Consider the following 6,000-nt stretch of genomic DNA (forward strand, 5'->3'; position numbering starts at 1 on the left):
TTTCCTGTAAAAGACTATAGTACAAGAAAAACTCCTTTCTCCCTTGATAAACTAAAAATTATCTAAGTAGTAACTTAATCGAAAATCCAAAGTTTTGTCTCACTATACTTTAGTAGAAATTAAGTGAAAAGAAAAAGAATGTTTTACAAAGTTTTCATTCTAAATCTTGTGTTTCTAAGTTAATAAAGTTTTTTCTTTATTTCTAAACTTAAACCTACTCTACTCTGTTTCTAATCACATCTCACAGTAACCATTTAAGAAAATATATTTTCATAAGTACACTAGCACTGCACCAGCGTCAACCCATAACACCAGGCCAGTTTAAGATTTTGAATACTGTTAAACACTGCTGATGCATAATTGCACATTAATTCAGGAGCCTCCTTTTAGAAGTCACATATACAGAAATCTTGTCTTTAATCTTGTAATTTTGATCCCCAAAAAGAGGGAGTGGTCAGTGGGCATCAATCTGGCACATAATTGATAAGTGTCATGACATATTTTCTCTGAAGCATTAGTATATTTTGGAGACAAGCCAAGTTTTTATGTTTTACAAATGGACACTACAGTTCAAGCTTAGATTTAGTTGAATACATAGGGCCAAATATAATGAGCAAAGAAGTTCTTAACTCCCTCTACCCAGGAATTTAATGGAAACAGAAATGGGTGAGAGAGTGCTTTGGGAAAAAAGAGGCAGAGAGAAGAGACAGGGAACATGAGAAAAACAGAAGCAGGAGACAGTGCTTGTAGTAAAGCTCTCAGCTTGTTTCACTAAGGAACAAAAAGGCATTTCTCTCCCTTTTGCTATAGTGTGATGAGAGCAGAACAGGGAAAAAAAGGGACAAGTAATATACAATGCTAACAAGTTACAAAGTTATAGAGAAGTACTTATGTTTGGACTCAAACTTAAATGTCTTTTCCAACCTTAACAATTCTATAATTCTGTTATAGAAAGTAATTTATTTCAATAACTAAGTATTAACAGGTAGGTATTAACAGGTATAAAACAAGTGAACAACAACTAGTGCTCTGCAATACTCTAAGTATTGGAACAAGAATAAGAGCCTCTGAATAAGTAAATCTGTAAGACAAAAGATGTTCAGATTGCCAGATAATTAAAAGCACACTTCATGATCTGTAACAAACACACTATTATCTCAGAGAATTGATAAGTAACCATTAACTGAAACTCTTCCTTCAAGACTGATGCAAACTTGAACAAACACCATAATTCTTCCATACATCCTATATAGCCTGAAGACCTTACCTAAACTCCCATGAATGTACCCTAGTGTGACCGTACGCCACATTTTGCAATTTGAGGAGAACAATCAACCCACAACAAAAAAAGGAAACAATACACTTATGCAGACAAACCAAGCAGTTATGGAGCTGGAAATCAGGGATGTAGCCCAAAGGAATATGATCCAGGCAATCAGTAATCCAACATCTTGGGCAAGACAGTTAATCCAGGCCTGACACTGATATAAATCCTACTGTAAACAAATAGGGTAGTGAACCTTCCACTGATACTCTGGAATGTGATTTACTAGTAACAGCCATCCCAAACAGATTTCCAGCATTTTGATACTAGGCAGTAATGCGATGCTAACAAACTGGCTAATTAGAAAAGCATACAAATTGACATCTTGCTAGAACATTTCACATGAATAAAGGACAAGAAAGGCTCTTGTGTCCAAAATTAGACAAACACAAAGATGTCAGAAAATCAGCATATACATTTGATAGCTTTTAACCACCAAAACATTACTACAGTTTTGCTGTTTAATAATGCAGTAGTATAAGTTTTATGATAAAGAAAAATCCATAAACCAATAAAAAGGCAGCTTATGATTTGATGAAGATATGAATTATTAAACTGCAGATACATTCCAGCATATTAGACTATTATCTACTTGCCCAAAGAGTGAACGGGAACAAAGTGTTTGTAGACATAAGAACAATTAACATTAAAGAGCAAGAGAGAGTACTAAGAAAGTACTACACACACTGTTCTGTACAGTAAGAGCCAACTCTCCCCAGAATGCTAATTTTGTGTGCATACCTGAATCATAAGTCTCAATTCTGCTTATCTCACTGTCAGTAGATACAAAAATGTAAGACACATGACAGCATAAAAGGAACTGGAAAAGAGTTTTAAGACAACTGAGTGGCAACTCTTTCATCTTAACATCAATTCACAGTTAAAAAAGTAGGACCAACCATTTCTTTGTGGAAGAAATTGATCTGATGTAGCTACCAAGTGCAGCTCTCAGCATTTTTACTCCTCTCAGCTTCAACCTGTGCACTTTGACTGCTTTGAAAAGCACTTTACAAATGCAACAGACTGATCCTATAAACAGAGCAAATGTTTCTGCTGCACACAGTTCCAGTTTTCTTAATCTTGTTCAAGAAACTAATATAACAGTAAAAACATCCCAATCCCTATATTGTTTTTGAATGCATGGGGGGGGGGGGGGGGGCAGGACACAGTGAGCAAGGTAGAGTTACTAAGTTACTATGCTGATGTGACTAAATAAATATACATTTTAAATCCTAGAAAGTTTCTTTTTTCATTTTGGTTCCACTCCCCTCTCCACATTTTTATTTTTGAGAAAGCATACAGCTGAAAACAACTCCTCTTTTCAATACAGACTTCTGTATGGTCAGAGAAGGAAGACTACTGCACCTTACACCATGAGAGTGAGAAGGGCAGTAAGCTCCTCTGCAACTGGATCTATTTCCACAATACAGTTCTAGGTGCCTCAAACTACCTCACTTGTGAGACAGCACCCCTGGGGTCCCACTGAGCAAGAGGTCATCCCCTCCTCATCCTAGTACCTGGAGATGAGGATAAAAATCCAGAAACGGTAGGAGAGACCACATTCAGAGAGCAGAAGGTGGTGAAAATCCTTGCCATCGAATGACATGGCAAATCTGAACTTTTCCTCAGGGGATCATGCAAGATTCCTCTTCTTGCAGAAGGTTTCCTTCAACAAGGGCAAATATTAATTTGTCAAAAGCTCACAGAGAAAACGATTATGGCTACACCAAGCAATAAAAGGAAGAATCAAAACTTGCTCAGGCAAAAGCAGTGTGATTTTTCACTTGTATGGAATGTTTTGATACCCTAGAAATAGGTGAATTAGATAACATCTTTATTGTAATCTGCACAGGGATAACGTTCTCTGCACTTGCTCAAACTTAAAAAAAAATCACCTTCAGAAACACAGAAAATTCTAGCCTCAAACAAAAGTAGATTTTTTCACAGTTAGCAACATAGAAGAGTCCTAAAATTCCAGCAAGACCTTAACAACAGCACAGCAAAGGCTGCACCTCATCAGAATCCACTGATCTGCTCTCAGCACACCTTTGTTCTCCACTAAATCTATTGATTCCTCTCAAAACTCACATCCCTATTGTGTTAGCTTCGACTGAATGCATGATGTAAAGAGCCATCTACATAAAAAAGGAATTCTAATTAGAGACACTGCTTTTGTTTAGGCTTCAGCTCTTTGAAATAAAGTTTCTATATCAATATTAAACATGCCTACACAACAAGCAAATCAAAAGAGGTTCATGACTGCAAAGTGAGAAGAAACTCCTTCCAGTCACAATCCAACCAAGAAAAATAAGAAGAGGGCCAGAAGGACAAGTTGCCTACTTATCATGATGCTGGAGTACAAAAACACATTTAATTTTATAGGGCAGTATAGCTCTTTCAACAGCCTTGCATGGAATTATCTAGATTACTGAACAAAGTAACAACAGTGCAGGAGCCTGAACTTACTCTTGCTTGTTGACAGTGGCACACTATTTTAAACCAAGATAATTTGAGAAGCGGTGGTCAAAGACACCATGATCCTACTCCAACCGTATGTGTTTGAAAAGAATTAGCTTGCAGTAGCACAATTTGGGTACTAAATGATAACACACCTAACTCTCAACTAGATTACCCCACAAATCAACCCGTCTTCGTAGGTAAAACATATAAGGCTCAATTATGAAGGAAGGGAGGGAAGGAAGGATCTTAATACCCCTTGTGCTGAGCAGCCCCATGCTGTCTGAAAACGAGCTAAAAGCACCGTTTTTTGTTACTGCAAATAAGATGGCAGATTTCAAAGAATTAAACGAAAATCGGCTCACATAAAACCACCTAGACTGTTTTTCCAGCGTGCGGGAGAGAGGAGGATGAGAGCAGTCTGCACGAACGGCAGCGGAGGAAAGTTTAACTGGGAACAGGCCAAATGGAGAGCCGTTGCCGGGATTTAAAAAAAAAAAATAACACTAAAAGTTTGAAGGCGGGGCGATCATATTTTTTTCTCGTTCAGGAAAAGTCGAAAAAATGGGGAAGGAGACAGGGAGGGGAAGCCAGAGAAGCGGGACCGAGGAGAAGCCCCCGGGCGGCGGGTGGGGGGAGCCGCTGTCTCGGCTCCCCGGAGCAGCAGCCGGCATGCCTCCAGCGCGGCGGGGCGGCCCGTCCCGGTCCTGCGGCAGCCTCGGCGGCGAGCTGTAGGAGAGGCCGTGCTGCGGGCGGCCTCGGCGGGCAGGCGGACGAGACGCGAGAGCGGATGTTACCTGGGCCGCGGGCGGCGTCGGAGCGGCCGCTCTCCGGACGCGGCCTGTGGCTGGGGTGAGGGGTAGCGATGGCTGCGGAGATGAGCCTATTCTCGTCTCAGCCGGTGCGGCAGAGCGGGCCAAGCCTCCGTCCCCCCACCCTCAGGCCAGCGGCACGGGGGAGGGGGAACCCAGGCGCCCAGTGACGGCCGTCGTCACCGTCGCCTTGTCACCGCAGCTACGGCCGCTCGTACTCCGCAGCCGCCTCCGACACGTCCAGACGCCACTGCACATGCGCGATATCCGGGTAACACTCTCCACCGCCACCACAGCCAAGCGCCTCCGCGTTCCTCTCGTCACACGCCACTATTACGCCTGCGCGCTTGTCGCCCCGCAATAGCCATACTGCCGGCAGCCGAAAACTGGGGCGGGTGGGCACAGTCGGGGTTTAATTTTATGGTTGGCGTCCGGCGGTGGCGCATCGGGCGAGGTCGGCAGCGCTCCTACAACTGCAAGCGCGGCATCAAAAAGGAACAGGTCCAAAAATGGAAGCCAAACAAATGCGCAGGGCCGCGATAGCAACCCCCATAAATGTATGGCCACGGAAATACAACCCCCATAAGTGCAAATCCCTACAAATACAACCCCAACAAATGCACTGCACCACAAATCAGAATCCTAGACTTGTTTGGGTTGGAAGATATCTCAAAGCTCATATAGCTCCAATTCCTCCCTCCCATGGGCTTCCAAAGACCAAGTTGCTCAAAGCCACATACAACCTGGCCTTGGACACTCCCAGGGATGGGGTAAACACAGCTTCTCTGGGCAACCTATTCCAGTTCCTCACCACCTTTACAAGAAAAATATTCTTCCAAAGATCCAGTCTAAAACTGCTCTCTGTCAGTGTTGGGTGGAAAGGGTTAAAAGTGGAAGAATGGTGAGGAGGATGGTAGATTTGCTCAAGTGACCTTGCAGCTGGTAATGCCAAGGCCTGGAGAATAACAGTGTGGGAAACCCCATATATTATGTCCACTGTTAAAAACAGGACTACACTCCCGGTACTAAAATTGATTTCAGCATTTATTGTAATAAAAAGGCCTAAAGCAAGGGGGCCCATGGGCCAAGCAGGAACATTCCCGTTAAGGATGCTGCAGGGCCGGTGATGGGTCTTCTTAAGCAGTGATGGCCCTGATGTTCCAGGTAGAGCAGCACAAATTCAGTGGGTCAGATGCCCCTTTTTATCCTGTTTAATGTCCCTTTGGATTGGTTTCTTTTTGGATCCTTCATTTGCATGAAGGTTTAAGGCGCTCGATTGGCCCATTACAGTTCTGTCCAGGCTGGCTCGTTTCACTTGGGAGGTGGTGCACTTTCCTTAGGTGTAATATGGTACGTTGAGTACTATATTTCTTATAACTACCCTTTAAACCCCTTTTACAATATAAT

General features: G+C 42.7%; 1 protein-coding gene across 5 annotated transcripts in view; it reads right to left on the reverse strand.

The window, feature by feature from the left end:
• LOC146763185 (SMAD family member 4) overlaps positions 1 to 4,885 on the reverse strand; it is a 70,816-nt gene extending 65,931 nt beyond the window's left edge. For 3 of the 5 annotated variants that reach the window (XM_085571071.1, XM_085571075.1, XM_085571072.1), the window contains exon 1: positions 4,579 to 4,853. The gene's annotated coding sequence lies outside the window, so the exon portion shown is untranslated. Of the gene's footprint in view, positions 1 to 4,578 lie in introns of all 5 variants that reach the window. The other 2 variants (XM_085571073.1, XM_085571074.1) reach the window with 2 other exon arrangements.
• Between the last annotated feature and the right edge of the window lie 1,115 nt (positions 4,886 to 6,000).

This window comes from Lonchura striata, chromosome W (assembly GCF_050655825.1).
Source record: "Lonchura striata isolate lonStrDom1 chromosome W, ASM5065582v1, whole genome shotgun sequence".
NCBI classification, from domain to species: domain Eukaryota; kingdom Metazoa; phylum Chordata; class Aves; order Passeriformes; family Estrildidae; genus Lonchura; species Lonchura striata.